We start from the raw sequence: 20,672 nt of genomic DNA on the forward strand, positions 1-20,672 counted from the left end.
TCTATGCCGATTAAATATGTTGCGGCGGCGAGACGGGAGACGCCAGCTGTCTATGACGATCCTTCTGTATTGGTGCAAGCCTTGGAGACCCCTGCAATAGTTCCGCAAAAGCCCCCAGCGTCTGCCAGCGCCGATGCCTCTGTTGCCCTCTTGTCGAGCCCAGGCCCCACCGCTACAACGACAAGCCGATGGTGCGGTGGAAGGTGCAGAACAGGATGCAGCGTTCATCCCCTGCCCTACGCCGGAAACAGAGGCGAGACAGCGTAAACAGAAATCGCCAAAGCGGCATAGGATACGACACATAACAACCGGCGCAGTAGAATAGCCCGAGACGGCAACGATGGCTGATGAGGTGCGTCAGCCGATAAACCGATCCGACACGGGCGATACTGACGTACCACACGACTCGACATCTTCTCCCGCTACCGTTGGGTCTGCGCACTGTGGGGATGCGGGAGATCACCGGAGCCCCGACCCCGGGAATGCACCCACGACTACGTCTGACTCTCGAGATCCAATGATATCGCCGTCCCTGGGAGACTGGGGGCAGGAGATGGAGATGGAGTTGCAGGATGCGTTTCAGGACCCTGACAGTACACGGATGCTGTTGGCAGCGTCTGCGTTGCCGGCGACAGACGCCTAGGCCGGCATGACCCACAGCCGTCGCTTCCTCAGTCTACGCCGTAACGACGCTCCACAACACGACTGTTGCCCACCTGTAATACCAAGGACACCTCCCGCGACTTGATGGAACAGGCATACCGCCTAGAAACGATCAATGACAACGGCGTTACTTCTGCTGTCAAAACCCGTATGCTGCAAGATACGTTACGAGCTGCGGATCTGGATGTTGTTTTCGTTCAAGAAGTCTGATCAGGACTCTGTATCGATACCTACCCACATGGCGCCTGAGCCATGCAGGGCTCGCGTTTATCCCATTTATTGTTTGTCATCTTCTATTACGGTACTGCCGCCTCGTTTTCTTATTCCATTTACTGGCGTCACTAACTTCCTGCCTTATTTGCCCGTGAGCGGTAGCAGCAGTGCGTATCGATAAGTGCACTGTCGAACCATCTCTGGAGCGACCGATAGTATTTCCGCGTCGCCGTGTGTCTGGCGGTCAGTTCGGGACGGACCAGCATTGCAGTCGGGACGCAGCAGCAGTGAGGTCGGGGATGGAGCGTGGGTGAGGCGCCGACAGCCAGTGCTCGCCGACAGCTGGCGACACACACGAACTGTCCGACGGAGGGTGATTCGAGCGGGACGACCGTTGGTTGGTCGTTCGGTTGGTCGTCTCATCGGCAGATATATATTTGGTCCTTTCACCGTTTTCGGGCCTGGGCAGTTGGTCGGTTGGCGTGGAGCAGCGAGGAAGTCTCCGTGGCGCGTACTTTGGCCGGGCCGGCTTCCGGCGGCCACGCGCGGTCAGAGTGTGAGGAGCTGTTTCCATTGCTACGACGTCCGTGGCTCATCGATCCCGGACACGAAAGTTGAGACTTTACTTAATCTGCCAGCCAGCCCTAACTGTTCACATTGTGTCGTTTGAATTTCGTTGTGGCCTGTTGGGACATTCCCACGAGCAACGACGTGTGTTTCCAAGTTGGCGGAATTCTAGCTGCCCTCCTGTGGAGTTTAATTTAATTGATTAATTTTGAATTGAAGTGCACCACCGGAATCTTCTGCCTTGTGGCAGTTAACGGTCCGGTTACATGCCCTGGCCGTTGGCGTAAATTCTGGCAGTGTAGCTTCCTCGTCGTGTTGTGGCTGTCCAGCACGGGGTGTAGGTTGAATGTGTAATTCGTTGTGGGCGTCGATACCTTCTGCGTTGTTCCATTGAACTCCCTGTTGTGTGCTGGTCGGGTGGAGCGGACGTTATCCTGTCGCTTGGTCCGTTGACTGTCTGTCTGTTGGGTTGCCGTCGGATTGAGAATTTGTGGGGTCGACTGCCTGTCTCACCTAAGCGAGCGTTAATGTTTGAATTCCAGATCGACCCTTGGAAACTTCTGAGCGCCGTTTGATGTGCTGCCTTTTCTTATTTATCCTTGTTGCTTGTTTATGTGTGACTTCTAGCCGATTTTAAATTAAAGTTGTTTTGCCCTTAATGCGTGAGATTGAATGGCGCATTTATCCGGGAATTAAGTTCTAAAATTAATGTTTGGCTTGCTCTGTTTTTAATGTTTTCTTTACTCTTTTAATGTTTGTCAAATGAATAACGTAGTATGTTCGAGTGCAACTGATAACCACTCATTTGGGCCCCTTTCCACAAATTAAACTGTGTGTCTTGTCCTGCGGGTATAGCAGGGCATTTCAAGGCCTAGGCTATGCCTTGAGATGTGGGCGGCGGAGGTACGGCAGTTGTGCTGAGGGAAGGGATTATGGCAACTGATGTCTCCTATTTACCGTCGGCCCGGGGGGTCGCACTCACGATTGGTACAGTTCGTCTGGTGAACCTGTATGCTCCTTCCGGCACCCACAGAAGGAGAGAACGCCGCACCATTTTTTCCGGATACATAGCTCTGCTCTTCCAGGACAATGCTGACCACCTGGTAGTAGGCGGAGATTTCAATTGTGTGCTCAGACCATCCGACCAGATGCCGCACTATACCACCTGCCCAGCACTTCAGGCGCTTGTAAGGGACTTGGCTTTGTTAGACACTTGTGGGTCATACAACACGGCGACCGAAAAGCATACACCTACTTTACTAGTCATTTCGTGAGCCGTCTGGGTCGAGTCTACGTCATACGCGGCCTGCGATCGGCAGTTGTCGACGCTGAGATGTGGTCGGCAGCGTTCACGGATCACCTAGCGTATGTTTGTACTCTCACGCTCCACCGCCAACGCGTCCGATGAAGTAGAGGTCCGTGGCGCCTCAATGTGGCCCTTCTTGATGAGGTAAATTGCAGACGCGAGGTTGAGTCCATATGGAGCAAATGCCACCGGCGATTACCCATCTATAGTTCCGTACTACTATGGTGGTTACGGTGTGTTAACCCGCCTTGTGTCTCGCATTAGCCGGTTATGGACGAGATAGAGCGCGCTGCTATAGTGCGGCCACTGATTTCTACTACACTGCGCTCCGCGAACTGGCTGTGTAACCGCCGTTGCCGGAACGACGTATACTACGTCAAGGCACAGTTGCTACGTATCATCGCCGTACGTCCCGCCGGTGTGCGGGTGCGATCGCCGACAAGTGATGATGTTAGCGGAGAACGACCTTCCCTCCACCATATCATTCGAGGTAGGGGAAGACGCAAGAGGCAGCTCATTACGGAGGTCGAGACGGAGGATGGACGACGAGTTGACACGCAAATGGACACCGTCCTAGCGTTCACACAGTCATACACACTTCTCTAAGAGCGAGAGTACAACATGGATGTAGGAGTCAGGGAAGTCCTACCTGGACTTCCCGTCTCTCGGAACCCACAAGCTGATGCTACGCTCTTGTCGGAGGTGACTTTGGAAGAACTACGAGAGGCTATGTTGCGCGGTGCTCCCAACAAAATGCCAGACCCTGACGGACTTCCTCTTGAATTTTACAGAAAGTTTTTTGATCTCATGGGCCCAATGTGGGTCAGGATGTACAGAGAACTTTTGAACCCCATTTTCAGGTACCATCTGAATTCACTGAGTGTCTCTCGATTCCGGTGACCAAATCCAGAGGAGGCTGCCGCCCACTTGATTTTCGCCCACTGACAATGATAAACACCGACTACAAGATTTTAACACGCATCCTCCGTGAGAGGCTCAAATCCTCGGTAATTTCGGCCATTCACACTGACCAAACCTGCCTCGGAGGTGACACTAATGGGTTTCTTACTTTAATCACCTATAGAGACGTGGTGGCGCTCTTGCAAACATGCCGCGTCTACGGCGCTCTTGTTGCTATATTTTGACCATGCTTTCGATCGCATTGGACGTGGATTCCTGCGTGCAGTTATGGAACACATTGGTATCCGGCGCATGACGACATCTGTTGTGCTTCGTTTGATCCATGGGGCGGTACCGAGGATTATGGTATACGGCTATCGGTCCGCCCCTGTCCGTGTCCGTGTCAACAGGTCCGTCAAACAGGGTTGTCTTCTTTCTGCCATGTTATTCGCCATTGCCCTCGAACCAGCTCTACCAGCTCTTCATGGACTGCGGAGACGCTTGGAAGGACTTAGCCTCCGCTCCGTGACCTTTCGATGTGGTGCATACGCCGATGATGTGATATTCTTAGCACGGACTGGTGACGAAACACAAACGGCGCTTTCCTGGATCTAACAGCATGGGGCGGTGGCAGGCAGTGTCATAAACCTCCGGAAATCTCGCTACATGGAGGTGAGACGAGACATGCCTGCAGAACTGGATATATCCCTGACAAAGGTCCCAATGCTCGTATGTTTAGGGATATCGCTCCATCGACAAAACTCACGGCGGCCTTTACGCATCGCCAGGTCTTACGACAACTCGCCTCAATAAATTCAGATCGTTGGACATTTTGCAACGCGCTCAATACGTCAATGTGTACATGGCTTCTCACTTTGATCATTACGCCCACGTATTACCGATGTCAGACACGATGGCTTCCAGGATACAGATAGTGTTCGGACACGTGGTGAACGCTGGTGCCGTTTTTAAGATCCGTTTTCTTGCTCTTACTTTACCTTTCCACGAAGGAGGTGTTTGACTCACTCACGTCAAGCACAGAGCGTTGGCGCTGAACCTTCGCTCGATGCGGCGACCCTGGCTTTCACCAACAGACAGTCTTTCTGGCCTCCTCATAGCAGAGGCACATACGCTGTGCCCACCTGTACCTGTTCCACATTTATCGCCCTCGCTGTCACATAGTAGAAAGTTTTTCGTGGGGCACAGATATATGTTGGGGGTTATACCGGAGACACGGAATCCGACAGCAAAGACTTACTATAGTGTTCTCCAACGCTGGAATCCGGCTAACGACATTGTACGACGCCACCCCACGGTCGACTGGACGCGGGTTTGGCGAACCGTCCACGCGACCTAGCTGTCAACTCTAGTGGTCACTAACGAGAAATTTCCGACCCGACAAAGGCTACATGCCATTCACCTAACTGACAACCCTATGTGCCCCTGTTGCGCGACGGTAGACACGGACGAACACAGACTGAACTGTGGCCCCTATCGCGAGTGCTGGAAACTGATCCGCCAGATACTGGCTTTCCTGCTACGCCGCCCCTATGTTTCGATTGTAGCCCTGGACCTCTTTCACCCCGACGCTGTCTATTTTCCGATGACCTGGATGAATACGGTCAATTGGGTACGAGGAATAGCGATACACTACATGTACCGTGACGGCGAAAAGGAAGTCCTCGATTTGTGGCAGTACATGATCGAAGAGTTCCTGGTCTTAACGAACAGAAAGGAGTACCGGAACCTTTTTGCCAGCTATTTGGGATCGTCATTCACAGACCCACCGTCCAGCTTAGGTGTGCCGGGTGTGAGGAGAAATTGACTTATGATGTTTCCACGATTCCCCTACGGTAACAGAAACAGTCTCTGACTGTGTGCAGCGGCCCCGGACGCTCCGACTGGTGATGTCCATTGCAGTGACGATCGCCTGTTACCGGCCGCCCGCTTCAATAAGGTGATCCCAGCGGGCAAGATGGCCCTTCTTAGTTCAAATTATCGCCTTGCCCCTCCAACCTGCCGCTGAAAGCGCTAAAAAAAAAAAACACGTGAAAAACCTTGTTGGCAGCCCGGTTTAATCTCCGGGCGAAGGATTTGCTTTTAATTTATTGTTCCGTTTCCGTATGCAAGAGGTAGAAGAATAGCAGTAGTTGTTATAAAGCAGACAAAACCGCTTTTTTTTTTTTTTTTTGTTGAAAGGTGGTAGAGCACTTGCCCGCGGAAGGTGAAGGTCCCGAGTTCTAGTCTCGGTGCGGCACACAGTTTTAATGTGTCAGGAAGTTTCTGTAATTTTCTTAATTCTCAGTGAGGATAGCAATGTCATCTGCGACCTTATCATTGACGTACTTCCACCTTGAATTTCAATTACATTCTTGAACCTTACTTTTATTTCCGTCGTTGCTTTTTCGATCTATATATTGAACAATAACAACGTAATAGACACCCCTGCCTCACAACATTTTCAAACAGAGTACTTCATTCTCTGTCTTCCACTCTTACTTATCCCTCTTAGCTATTGCAAAAATTGTATTTTAAACGTCGTTTCCGACAGCTTTATTGTCTCTCAGAATTTCTAACATCTTCCACCATTTTGTATTGTCGAACGCTTTTGCCAGGTCGACAAATCCTATGAACGTGTTCTGATTTTTCTTCAGTCCTGCTTCCTTTATCAAGCGAATCGGCAGGGCTGGTGCCTTTACCTTTCCTAAAGCCAAACTCACCGTCATCTAACAGATCTTCAGTTTCCTTTTCCACTCTTCTTGTGTATTATTCTCATCAGCAACTTGGAGGCATGAGCTGTTAAGCTGACTGCGATAATCCCTCACTTACGTGTTCTTGGTATCTCCATATTTGTCCGAAAGTCTAATTGCATGTCGCCTGTCTCATAGATTCCACACATCAATTTGAACAGAAGTTTGGCCGTCACTTCTCCCGGTGATTTTAGAAATTCCGATGGAATGTTATCTGTCCCTTCCGCCTTGTTTAAACTCAAGTCTTCCACAGCTCTTTTAAATTCTAAGATTAAAGCTAGTCACCTGTCTCTTCCATATCAACTTCAATGTCTTTGCCTATCACGTCGTCAGACGAGTCCTCTCCTCATTTAGGCCTTCAATGTACTCTGTAAATTGGCTGGAAAATTATTTACCGTGCTACTAGAAGTAGGAGGTGCTCTGTCCCCTACGATTCTTTCTTGTATGTGTGATCTTGCAAGGGCGGTATGGAGTATTTACGTCACAGCAAGCAAGAGTGGGAAAACGGGCGTAAGAGAACTACAGCTGCAGTATAAGCACTGCTTTTTTGATAATAGCTCGTCAAAGTAACTTGTCTTTGCCTGATTCCTGGTCTGCGTATAAAAAGCATAATCCTTTAGAGTATATTATCCCTCCCTTAATGTGCGTGACATTGCAATTCATACCACCTGGAACCACTGGACAAATATAGCCTCTGGATGTTTGTTTTTTCCGTGCCTTTTAAACATATTATCGCACTGTCTACAACTACGCCTTAAAGGACAGCCAGTTTCACGATAAGCTCCACAACAGACGATTTCGCATTCGGTTGCAGGACATCATATTCAATCAGTACTGATCACTCCGTCACACTAATATTATTCTACATGTATTCTTTAAGAGTGGATATATAACTGAATGTCCTGCGCGGTTTGTAACTCCTTTGATCCTGATGGTGCGAATTTTTGTGATAACTGTGGTGCGCCATTTTTCATTCGGTGTTCATGGTGTAAGTTCATGATATGTTTTGAACATTTGACTGTCGACGATGTATATTTTGCAAAGCCTAATAAACACATTCGATAGAAACTTGATCTCTGCACATACGGGACATTCATTTTCGTCACCCTCCTGAGGCACATGGTGAGTCATTAGCAGCTAGTATTTTTCCTATCATACTAGTTAACACAAAACTTTCACATGAGCCTTACCTAAGACTGAACTTGCGACGTCGCCCTAAAGGGGTTCTTGTTGGACTAAATGTTGAGCGAAAGAGGAGATGGTGCGAAAGTGTAACGAATACTGTGCGTGATTGAGGTCGTCCCCAATGTTGTTCGAACAATTTTTGCATTTGGAATCTCATTCTAGTATAGCTATTATGTTTACAACATTGTGGCCAATATCAGTTTGCCGAAGAATCTGAATTAGTTTGTCGTACCTGAAAAACTCAGAGCTACTTTCCTCATCTGTAAAACTCATAACACTGAAAGAGATCCCTCTTTACTCATACCGAATATATGAAGCTGTTCGCGAGCAAAGTTTAAACGTGAAGGATATTAATGTCTGCAGTCAAATTTCTAACGCTGATATTTGTGGTGAGATGACACCGTCTTGAACCTGCTTTCATTTCGTGTAGCCAAGTTCGTTAGCTGTGGCTATATGAGTTTCATATGTCGAGAGATTTCTCTTTGAGAGAGAGCGGCATCGCTTCTCGTTGGCCACCGGCAGACTTGCTCCAAGCCTTCAGCTGGGATGCTTATGAGTCTGCGTCTGACCCTAAAGTTGACACTGTGTGTGTGTGTGTGTGTGTGTGTGTGTGTGTGTGTGTGTGTGTGTGTGTACGAAAACCTCCTGTTTACCCGAGGGTATCGTAAAAGAAAGGTTATGCCCAAACGAAACAAGCTGAGATTGGTGACTGAAATTACGCCCTTGTGGGAGCGAAAGAAAAATAGCGGTCTATACAGTTTCCAAATCATAAACGCAGATAGTTATAAATGCAATATATTTCCAGAAAAAAGTATTTGAAGGAAGCTATTTACCTGTTTACATCTTGCTAGTGGATTAAAGGTGCCACAGACGTTCTACCGGGTCTCTCTACTAAAAAAGTGGCCGGCCGCGGTGGTCTCGCGGTTAAGGAGCTCAGTCCGGAACCGCGCGACTGCTACGGTCGCAGGTTCGAATCCTGCCTCGGGCATGGATGTGTGTGATGTCCTTAGGTTAGTTAGGTTTAACAAGTTCTAAGTTCTAGGGGACTGATGACCACAGATGTTAAGTCCCATAGTGCTCAGAGCCATTTGAACCAACCAGATCGTACTGAAGCAATTCAAAAGCGGGCAGCTCATTGTCAGACTGCAAAAGAAGGTCCCTGTGGAATATAATACTCTGGACCATATTTAAGCTCTTTGGGGTGTAATGGCAATGGAAACAATTTTCAAGTTGTCACAAGCGAGTAGTGGCTGTGACTGGGCAGTGGATGATGTTTTTCTCAAGACTGACCCTGACCGCATTTTGGACAAGCCCTCCACTTCCCCAAACTTGTCCTCTAACTGGTCTGCAAAAAACTGAGGCTTCGTCGTAACAAAGGAGTCCCCATCAGTTCTTGTACATATGAGGTACTGGGATGAATAAGGTTCGCTGCCATCCTTAGCCAGGCGTTCCTCCCATGGTTTGGCGAGGGAGGGGAATGATTTAGGGTCATAGTTCCTTGCATTGTACTGAGACTTAGAACGTTTAGAGACTGGTGATGTTTGATCACCAGCAAGTGATGATGTTGTAGGCTTCATCGTACATCATCCGCTCTGATACCACCCACTCCAACCAGGGGCCCTCCCCCACAGGTGGCATCCACCCGCAGCTAAGGCCACCTGGCAGGATGGCCATTGCCGGGAGTCCCGATGCCCCAGGGTGACAGGCATCTAGTCCTTGGCATATGGCGCAGGCACCAGCAGAGCGATCCCTGTGTAGTCAGGGGGCTACAACCAACAGAGTACATAGCGGCCCCACCACAACGGACTAGCTAACGTGCTGGATATCAGGTGCAGACAAGTCCATGGTCATTGTCGGCTTTGAAAGTGACACTGCATAGTGCATGGTGGAAAACGCATCCAGTAAGGTGTCCTCGCCCAAGAGATGGAGAATGAACAGGACTGCAATGCGACGACGAGAAAGCAGGCTGCAGATCTCAAGGCACGATGGACACAATGCACCATGTAAGGCGCCCTTGCCCAATTGGCTCGCTCTTTGGAAAAATTTTGAAGAATAGAGGTCAAACCCTACTGGGGACCATCACATTAAGGCCGAAACGTGTGAGACTACTTTTAGTCACCTCTTACGGCAGGCAGGAGCATCTCGGGCTATTCTTACCCCCGGACCCGCAGGGGGGCTTCGTTCGTTGTAACTTAAATCGCATATCTTCTTCGGACTGAAGAGGCATTTTTCCACTTATGTAACTAGAAAGTTCGCGTCTTCATTCAAAAAAGCAATATATATATATATATATATATATATATATATATATGTATATATTTATATATATATAAAACCACTGCTGGAAATGGAAAAAAGAACACATTGACACCGGTGTGTCAGACGCACCATACTTGCTCCGGACACTGCGAGAGGGCTGTACAAGCAATAATCACACGCACGGCACAGCGGACACACCAGGAACCGCGGTGTTGGCCGTCGAATGGCGCTAGCTGCGCAGCATTTGTGCACCGCCGCCGTCAGTGTCAGCCAGTTTGCCGTGGCATACGGAGCTCCATCGCAGTCTTTAACACTGGTAGCATGCCGCGACAGCGTGGACGTGAACCGTATGTGCAGTTGACGGACTTTGAGCGAGGGCGTATAGTGGGCATGCGGGAGGCCGGGTGGACGTACCGCCGAATTGCTCAACACGTGGGGCGTGAGGTCTCCACAGTACATCGATGTTGTCGCCAGTGGTCGGCGGAAGGTGCACGTGCGCGTCGACCTGGTACCGGACCGCAGCGACGCACGGATGCACGCCAAGACCGTAGGACCCTACGCAGTGCCGTAGGGGACCGCACCGCCACTTCCCAGCAAATTAGGGACACTGTTTCTCCTGGGGTATCGGCGAGGACCATTCGCAACCGTCTCCATGAAGCTGGGCTACGGTCCCGCACACCGTTAGGCCGTCTTCCGCTCACGCCCCAACATCGTGCAGCCCGCCTCCAGTGGTGTCGCGACAGGCGTGAATGGAGGGACGAATGGAGACGTGTCGTCTTCAGCGATGAGAGTCGCTTCTGCCTTGGTGCCAATGATGGTCGCATGCGTGTTTGGCGCCGTGCAGGTGAGCGCCACAATCAGGACTGCATACGACCGAGGCACACAGGGCCAACACCCGGCATCATGGTGTGGGGAGCGATCTCCTACACTGGCCGTACACCACTGGTGATCGTCGAGGGGACACTGAATAGTGCACGGTACATCCAAACCGTCATCGAACCCATTGTTCTACCATTCCTAGACCGGCAAGGGAACTTGCTGTTCCAACAGGACAATGCACGTCCGCATGTATCCCGTGCCACCCAACGTGCTCTAGAAGGTGTAAGTCAACTACCCTGGCCAGCAAGATCTCCGGATCTGTCCCCCATTGAGCATGTTTGGGACTGGATGAAGCGTCGTCTCACGCGGTCTGCACGTCCAGCACGAACGCTGGTCCAACTGAGGCGCCAGGTGGAAATGGCATGGCAAGCCGTTCCACAGGACTACATCCAGCATCTCTACGATCGTCTCCATGGCAGAATAGCAGCCTGCATTGCTGCGAAAGGTGGATATACACTGTACTAGTGCCGACATTGTGCATGCTCTGTTGCCTGTGTCTATGTGCCTGTGGTTCTGTCAGTGTGATCATGTGATGTATCTGACCCCAGGAATGTGTCAATGAAGTTTCCCCTTCCTGCGACAATGAATTCACGGTGTTCTTATTTCAATTTCCAGGAGTGTATATAAGTCGAACTACTCCCCCGACAGCTAAAATCGTGATAAATTATTTAGAAATGAGATATTTAATGCTGCGAGTGGTATGTGGGGACCGTCAACTTCCAGCGAACTAGGTAGGAGTTCATAACCAGCGACAAGAGATGGAAGAATAGCATCAGACTGAGTGCTCAGTGTTTTGTCATACTTTCTTTCATTAAACGCAAAATAGCAGCTATCATATGTGGAAAATCCTGAAATTGGGTAACCAATATAGTTTCTAAAATATATGTAGAACTTTCCAGACACAGAAGGAATTGAGGATGTCTTGTTTTTTCACTGTGTTCGTTTCCTACACGACTACAAGCAGGTGAACTGCGATTTTTGCTCTAATCCTGTACGTGGTACTTGGATACGCGCCACGGCACCAGAACACCTGCGCGCTGCCCTTCGAATATTCGGCCAACGGCATCTGCGCGGTTGGCCATCAGAGGTCGCCTGCTGTGGGCCACATGAGTTGGTACACGGCACATCACCCGAAACACCAACTATCGGAGGCCTCATCGTTATAAGCATAGTGCAGCAGGCACTCGCCCTCATACTGCGTTCTTACTTATTGTGTCAGTACCTGGAATGTTTCTTTGTTTCACCTGTTTGTATGTGGAAGTAAAATACACTGATAAGCCAAAACATGGTGATCACTGCCCACCACGACGTTGGAAGCCATCTGTTGGCGTTGCGGGCACGTGACGCAATAACAAGAGAGTGTGAGTGGAGCAGTCACATATGGGGGATCACACGAGCGAAGATATGGGCTGCAGATGGGGAAATCCATTGAAATAAGCAACTTCGACAGAGGTCAGATTATTATTACACAGAGCCTGTGAACGAGTATCTCGTAAACGGCGAATCTGGTCGAATGTTCACTTCTTACTGTCGTAAGCATCTACGGAAGGAGGCAGAAGGACTGTGAAACTACCTGTTGTTGTTGTGGTCTTCAGTCCTGAGACTGGTTTGATGCAGCTCTCCATGCTACTCTATCCTGTGCAAGCTTTTTCATCTCCCAGTACCTACTGCAACCTACATCCTTCTGAATCTGCTTAGTGTATTCATCTCTTGGTCTCCCTCTACGATTTTTACCCTCCACGCTGCACTCCAATACTAAATTGGTGATCCCTTGATGCCTCAGAACATGTCCTACCAACCGATCCCTTCTTCTGGTCAAATTGTGCCACAAACTTCTCTTCTCCCCAATCCTATTCAATACTTCCTCATTAGTTATGTGATCTACCCATCTAATCTTCAGCATTCTTCTGTAGCACCACATTTCAAAAGCTTCTATTCTCTTCTTGTCCAAACTATTTTTCGTCCATGTTTCACTTCCATACATGGCTACACTCCATACAAATACTTTCAGAAACGACTTCCTGACACTTAAATCAATACTGGATGTTAACAAATTTCTCTTCTTCAGAAACGCTTTCCTTGCCATTGCCAGCCTACATTTTATATCCTCTCTACTTCGACCATCATCAGTTATTTTGCTCCCCAAATAGCAAAACTCCTTTACTACTTTAAGTGCCTCATTTCCTAATCTAATTCCCTCAGCATCACCCGACTTAATTAGACAACATTCCATTATCCTTGTTTTGCTTTTGTTGATGTTCATCTTATATCCTCTTTTCAAGACACTGTCCATTCCATTCAACTGCTCTTCCAAGTCCTTTGCTGTCTCTGACAGAATTACAATGTCATCGGCAAACCTCAAAGTTTTTATTTCTTCTCCATGAATTTTAATACCTCCTCCGAATTTTTCTTTTGTTTCCTTTACTGCTTGCTCAATATACAGATTGAACAACATCGGGGAGAGGCTACAACCCTGTCTTACTCCCTTCCCAACCACTGCTTCCCTTTCATGTCCCTCGACTCTTATAACTGCCATCTGGTTTCTGTACAAATTGTAAATAGCCTTTCGCTCCCTGTATTTTACCCCTGCCACCTACCTATAGGTGCTAAATATTTGGACGTCCACGACTCTTCACTCAACGTAGGGTTCGGAGGTTTGTCTTTTCCGTAAAATAAGACAGATGGTGATCTGTAGTATCTCTGCCAAAAGAGCGCAATACTGGTGCACGCACAATTTTTTCGGAGCACACCGTTCGTCGTACATTGTTGAACAAGGAGCTCCACAGCAAACCACCCCTAAGTGTTTACATATTAACCTAATTACATCGTTAACTACGACTGCAGTGTGCACGGGACCATCGGGATTCCTATCGATCAACAGAAACGTGTCGGCTCTTCGGGTGAGCCACGTTTTTGCTACACTAGGTCGATGGCAGTCTCCGCAAACGCCCCCATAGAGGAGAACAGAGCCTCGAAACGTGCAGCGCGCTACGGTCACAGGCTGATGGGACCAATGTTATGCTGCGGTAGACATTCTCCTGTGCCTGCATGGGGCCTGTGGTAGTAATCGAAGACACGCTGACAGTTGCGAACCACCTGCATCCCTTCAAACTCGACTTCTCCCCCGACGCTGACCGTCATCTTTCAACAGTATAATTGTCCATCTCTCGAAGAAAGAACCGTGCTACACTGGTTTGAGCAGCATAATAGTGAACTCACGTTGATGCCTCGGCCACCAAATTCTCCTGATATAAATAATTTGGAACCAATCTAGGTCGCTATCGGGCGCCATCACAAACGTACGCAAATCAGCTGCCCGTTATTTACGGGATTTACATGACCTGTACGCAGACATGTAATGCCACACATGTGCACACACTTACCAACAAACTGTCGGATCCGTGATACGCAGCGTCAGTGATGTACACTCCTGGAAATTGAAATAAGAACACCGTGAATTCAATGTCCCAGGAAAGGGAAACTTTATTGACACATTCCTGGGGTCAGACACATCACATGATCACACTGACAGAACCACAGGCACATAGACACAGGCAACAGAGCATGCACAATGTCGGCACTAGTACAGTGTATATCCACCTTTCGCAGCAATGCAGGCTGCTATTCTCCCATGGAGACGATCGTAGAGATGCTGGATGTAGTCCTGTGGAACGGCTTGCCATGCCATTTCCACCTGGCGCATCAGTTGGACCAGCGTTCGTGCTGGACGTGCAGACCGCGTGAGACGACGCTTCATCCAGTCCCAAACATGCTCAATGGGGGACAGATCCGGAGATCTTTCTGGCCAGGGTAGTTGACTTACACCTTCTAGAGCACGTTGGGTGGCACGGGATACATACGGACGTGCATTGTCCTGTTGGAACAGCAAGTTCTCTTGCCGGTCTAGGAATGGTAGAACGATGGGTTTGATGACGGTTTGGATGTACCGTGCACTATTCAGTGTCCCCTCGACGATCACCAGTGGTGTACGGCCAGTGTAGGAGATCGCTCCCCACACCATGATGTCAGGTGTTGGCCCTGTGTGCCTCGGTCGTATGCAGTCCTGATTGTGGCGCTCACCTGTACGGCGCCAAACACGCATACGACCATCATTGGCACCAAGGCAGAAGCGACTCTCATCGCTGAAGACGACACGTCTCCATTCGTCCCTCCATTCACGCCTGTCGCGACACCACTGGAGGCGGGCTGCACGATGTTGGGGCGTGAGCGGAAGACGGCCTAACGGTGTGCGGGACCGTAGCCCAGCTTCATGGAGACGGTTGCGAATGGTCCTCGCCGATACCCCAGGAGAAACAGTGTCCCTAATTTGCTGGGAAGTGGCGGTGCGGTCCCCTACGGCACTGCGTAGGATCCTACGGTCTTGGCGTGCATCCGTGCATCGCTGCGGTCCGGTCCCAGGTCGACGGGCACGTGCACCTTCCGCCGACTACTGGCGACAACATCGATGTACTGTGGAGACCTCACGCCCCACGTGTTGAGCAATTCGGCGGTACGTCCACCTGGCCTCCCGCATGCCCACTATACGCCCTCGCTCAAAGTCCGTCAACTGCACATACGGTTCACGTCCACGCTGTCGCGGCATGGTACCAGTGTTAAAGACTGCGATGGAGCTCCGTATGCCACGGCAAACTGGCTGACACTGACGGCGGCGGTGCACAAATGCTGCGCAGCTAGCGCCATTCGACGGCCAACACCGCGGTTCCTGGTGTGTCCGCTGTGCCGTGCGTGTGATCATTACTTGTACAGCCCTCTCGCAGTGTCCGGAGCAAGTATGGTGGGTCTGACACACCGGTGTCAATGTGTTCTTTTTTCCATTTCTAGGAGTGTATTTTGATCCAAAGCAGAAATACCAGCTATTAAGCAGGTGGTCTCAATGTTTTGGCTCATCAGTGTAAACTAAGGTTCACTGTGTCCGTGCTGTTGTATCTTAAAATCAACGCAATTCTGAAAACAGCTTTCCTAAAGTTACGACAATTACCGAACAGTAGACTTTGCATAAATCATGTAGCATTGTAGCCTGGGGACTGCGTGTTTAACTAGCAAATCAATGAACCCTGTGCCTCCATTTCGATACCAGCCAGTGCTTAAATGTTGAACAGAAGTCGTCAGCGGTAAGTGCCGAAGACTTCTGACATAAGGAGCCACCCTCGTTCTTGTCTTCAAAATAGCATAATGATCTAGCGGTCAGTGAATTTGTCCATGTTGATCACTATTTATATTTTCATCTTTTGAAAATATCCGCCTTAACGTGTTTCGGCCACAGCCATCATGTATATGAGAATTATGAGAATTAATATTTCTACAAAAATTACAACATATCTGTAAATTAAAAAGGAACATACCATATTCATAATCAGTGTCTCTCGTCAGATCACATGTACAGTTGCGTTCTTTAGTGAGGCAGCTTACTTGAAATAACAATCTCTGACCTTTAGCTGGCATTAAATGCAATTGGACATGTGATGTTAACATTCCAATTACCATCTACAGCTTAAACACACAGTCATTTCACGAAAACTACTCTTTAAATGTAATGAATTGGACATGTCATGCGAACATTCAAATTAACACTACATATCAATATAGTACTGGAGGGTACTAGGAAATGCCGTTAAGGTCCTAGACCCGATGAAAGGAAACTCTTGATCTACAACTGTACGTGGCAAAGAGTGGGCAACGTCACTTCATGTAATGACTATCGTAGACAGGGACCGAGGTATGACCAGGATAATTCATCACCCCAGCATTTGCTGAGCAGGGCACACGCTTTCCCTGGAAATGAGAAATCATTTCCAAAGGCGGAAGAAACAGCTGATGGTCGACGGCATAGGATGTGGAAGGCAACGGAAAACCACCACATTAAAGAACTACGGTTATCCCAAGCACCGGCCGTAAGGCAGACAGAAGAGAGGAATGGCGCTCTGCCGTAAGCCATTCTCAGGGTTGAACAGTAAAAGAAGAAGCAGAAGATTAAACATACACTCATTTCATAAGTGAATCTATAACAACTATAAAAAGAAGAATTGTGTTGATAAAATCAGTTTAACGTATGGTTTAAAATGATACAACACTCAGCTTAACATAACTTTTCCCTGTACTGTAAAGTATGTAAGACTGCATTCTAAAAATCTAAAAATGAGAACATAAAATATGACTTTATTATTGACGACCATAGCTTAGGCGTTAACATATCAACATAAAAAGCATCGTAGACTTTGGTACCGTTGCCATCTCGCAGCTGTTGTGTTTACTTGTGGTGTTGACGCTGCAAACGTGATCGTGTCTGCCACGGCCGGCGCACACATAGTGGACGAAGGTTCAAATGGCACTGAGCACTATGCGACTTAACTTCTGAGGTCATCAGTCGCCTAGAGCTTAGAACTAATTAAACCTAACTAACCTAAGGACATCACACACATCCATGCCCGAGGCAGGATTCGAACCTGCGACCGTAGCGGTCGCTCGGTTACAGACTGTAGCGCCTAGAACCGTACGGCGACTCCGGCCGGCAGTGGACGAAGGCCAAGAATCAAAGGGACCCAGACTGCCTCATTCTCTACACTGCAACACTATTAAGTTCGGGAGGAGTCAAAGTATATTTAATCAGAAATCATATTGTTCGTTAAGCGAGCGCTGTGGTTTGCTTTTGACAACGAAAAAATTTACATTTATTTTAATGTACTGTTCACAGACTTTGGGGGTGAGACTTGGTAGGTATTCCAGTGCGTTAAATAGGAACTGATCTGCGCTGGAAAAAAGTTAGTTCCAGTACTGACCAAGTGTGAACCTCGCGCTGTGAATGCAAGCAAGGCGTATAGAAATGTTTACGTATGTAATGGATTCGGAACGAGACATGGGCAGAAAAGCACCGGACACATCAGAGAGATGTAGCGCCAGATTTGCATCTGGTGGACAAATTTGAAACAAACTTTTTGCAGCATAAATGGGTCCCACATTAACGCATTAGCATATCTATCAAGTTTTGTTGCATGAAGAGGGGAAGGATGAAGTGAACTGAGAAAGGGGGAAAAAGGAGATAGTTACACAGATGTAGGGAAGGAGTTGATGGACACAGAGAGAAGGAGAGGTGTATACAGAGATAGAGGTGTGGAGGAGATTGGCAGATAGAGGAAAGAGGATAACAGAGAGAGGGGAGAAGAAGGACAGACAGAAAGCGGGCAAGAGGAGATGGACATTTAGAGTGGGGGCAGTACGAAATGGATAGGAGGTGTGGTCTGAGAGACTGGAAGGAAGAGATTGCTAGAGAGAGAGGGAGGGAGGAGGGGATGCTTAGAACGAGGAGGTGGACGGAGAGGGAGTGATTATCGACAAACGTGCAGCCCCACACACATTCTTCATTCCCGATGAATGTCTATCGCTGTTTGTCCATCGGCAGCCAAGAAAAGAATAACAGCATTTCCTAATAACGTCACCACAGTTCACGCATCCGCATTTACAGCATTGACGTCAGAAAGACGCGAATGCCACATTAATCCTTTGCCTACATGACGGTGGTTATCGGAGTCCAGCTACGTTGCCCAAACTTATTAGCCATAACAGTATGATCATCTGTCTAATAGCCCGTACGTTCATCTCTGGCACGGATAACAGCGGCGACTCTTCATGACATATAAGAAATGAGTGTTTCGTAGGTCTCTGGAGGGACATGGCACAAGATCTGCACACACAAGTCACCTAATTTCCGTAAATTCCGGGAGGGGGGCGATGAGCTCTGACGCCACGTTCAATCACATCCCAGATGTAGAGACTGGAAATCTACTCTGTAGGAATCAGCACGGGTTTCGAAAAAGACGATCTTGTGAAACCCAGCTCGCGCTATTCGTCCACGAGACTCAGAGGGCCATAGACACGGGTTCCCAGGTAGATGCCGTGTTTCTTGACTTCCGCAATGCGTTTGATACAGTTCCCCACAGTCGTTTAATGAACAAAGTAAGAGCATATGGGCTATCAGATCAATTGTGTGATCGGATTGAAGAGTTCCTAGATAACAGAACTCAGCACGTCATTCTCAATGGAGAGAAGTCTTCCGAAGTAAGAGCGATTTCAGGTGTGCCGCAGGGGAGTATCGTAGGACCGTTGCTATTCACAATATATATAAATGACCTTATGGAGCATATTGGAAGTTCACTGGGGCTTTTGCGGGTGATGCTGTAACAACGGAAAATTGTACTGAAATGCAGGAGGATCTGCAACGAATTGACTCATGATGCAGGGAATAGCAATTGGATCTCAATGTAGACAAGTGTAATGTGCTGCGAATACATAGAAAGATTCTTTATCATTTAGCAACAATATAGCAGGTCAGCAACTGGAAGCAGTTAATTCCATAAATTATCTGGAGTGGGCATTAGGAGTGATTTAAAATGGAATGACCATATAAAATTAATCGTCAGTAAAGCAGATGCCAGACAGATTCATTGGAAGAATCCTAAGGAAATGCAGTCTGAAAACAAAGGAAGTAGGTTACAGTACACTTGTTCGCCCACTGCTTGAATACTGCTCACCGGTGTGGCATCCTTTCCAGATAGGATTGGTAAAAGAGAGAGAAGATCCAATGCAGAGCAGCGCGCTTTGTTGCAGGATCATTAAGTAATCGCGAAAGCGTTACGGAGATGATAGATAAACTCCAGTGGAAGACACTGCAAGAGAGACGCTCAGTAGCTCGGTACGGGCTTTTGTTGAAGTTTCGAGAACATACCTTCACCGAGGAGTCAAGCAGTATCTTGCTTCCTCCTACGTATATCTCGCGAAGAGACCATGAGGATAAAATCAGAGAGATTCGAGCCCACACAGAGGCATACCGACAATCCTTCTTTCCACGAACAATACTAGACTGGAATAGAAGGGAGAACCGATAGAGGTACTCAAGGTACCCTCCGCCACACACCGTCAGGTGGCTTGCGGAGTATGGATTTAGATGTAGATGTGTTCATTCAGGTTCAGATCTGGATCGGGGATCGGGGGGATAGGGGGGGGGCGCAGCACTTCAATTGGATATCGCCGCTGTGTTCCTCGAACGACTCCATCACACTCTTGGCGTTGTGACGTGGCGTTGTGACATTATCTTGTGGAAAAATGCCGCTATCGTCGGAAACATGATCGTCATGAAGGGGTGTACGTGGTCTGCAACCAGTGCACGATACTCATGGTGCCTTGCACGAGCTCCACTGGACCATTGCAAGCTCACACGAATGTTCCTCACAGCATAATGGAGCCGCCGCTGTCCCGCCATACTGATGTCAAGGAGTTGTTCCCCTGGAAGACAAAGGATTCGCGCCCTCCCATCGGCACGATGAAGAAGGTATCCGGATCATCAGACCGTGCAACGCTCTGCCACTGCGCAAACGTCCAGTGCCGGTGGTCACGTGCCCATTTCACTCGTAGTTGCCGATGTCGTGGTGATAACTTTCGCACATGCATCGGTCGTCGGCTGCGGACACCCATTGTTTGGAGTGTTCGGTGCACTGCGTGTACTCTGCCCAGCATTAAAGTCTGATGTTAGTTCCACCACAGTTCGCAGCCCGTCCTTTTTTAGCAGTCTGCCGAGCCTACGACATGCGACATCAGAAATGAGAGGTGGCCACCCAGTCCCACGACGTCTGCAAGTGGTTTCACGTTGGTTTCGCCACGTGTTGAAGGGACTCAACACAGCACTCCTCGAACACCCCATAAGTCGTGCAGTTTCTGAAATGTTCGTGCCGAGAATCAGGGCCATCACAATCTGCCCCCGGCCAAACTCTGATAGATCGCGCTCCTACCCTATTCTACACACGAAAAGCATGCTCATTCATACTACACGCACCGTGCATGTGTCTGATTAGCAGTTACTCAGGTGACGCTTCTATCGCCTGGACAGGTTTATAACAATAATAGGTAGGACGTCATAATGTTCTGGCTGATAAGTGTAA

Source organism: Schistocerca serialis, chromosome 8 (genome assembly GCF_023864345.2).
Source record: "Schistocerca serialis cubense isolate TAMUIC-IGC-003099 chromosome 8, iqSchSeri2.2, whole genome shotgun sequence".
Classification (NCBI taxonomy): domain Eukaryota; kingdom Metazoa; phylum Arthropoda; class Insecta; order Orthoptera; family Acrididae; genus Schistocerca; species Schistocerca serialis.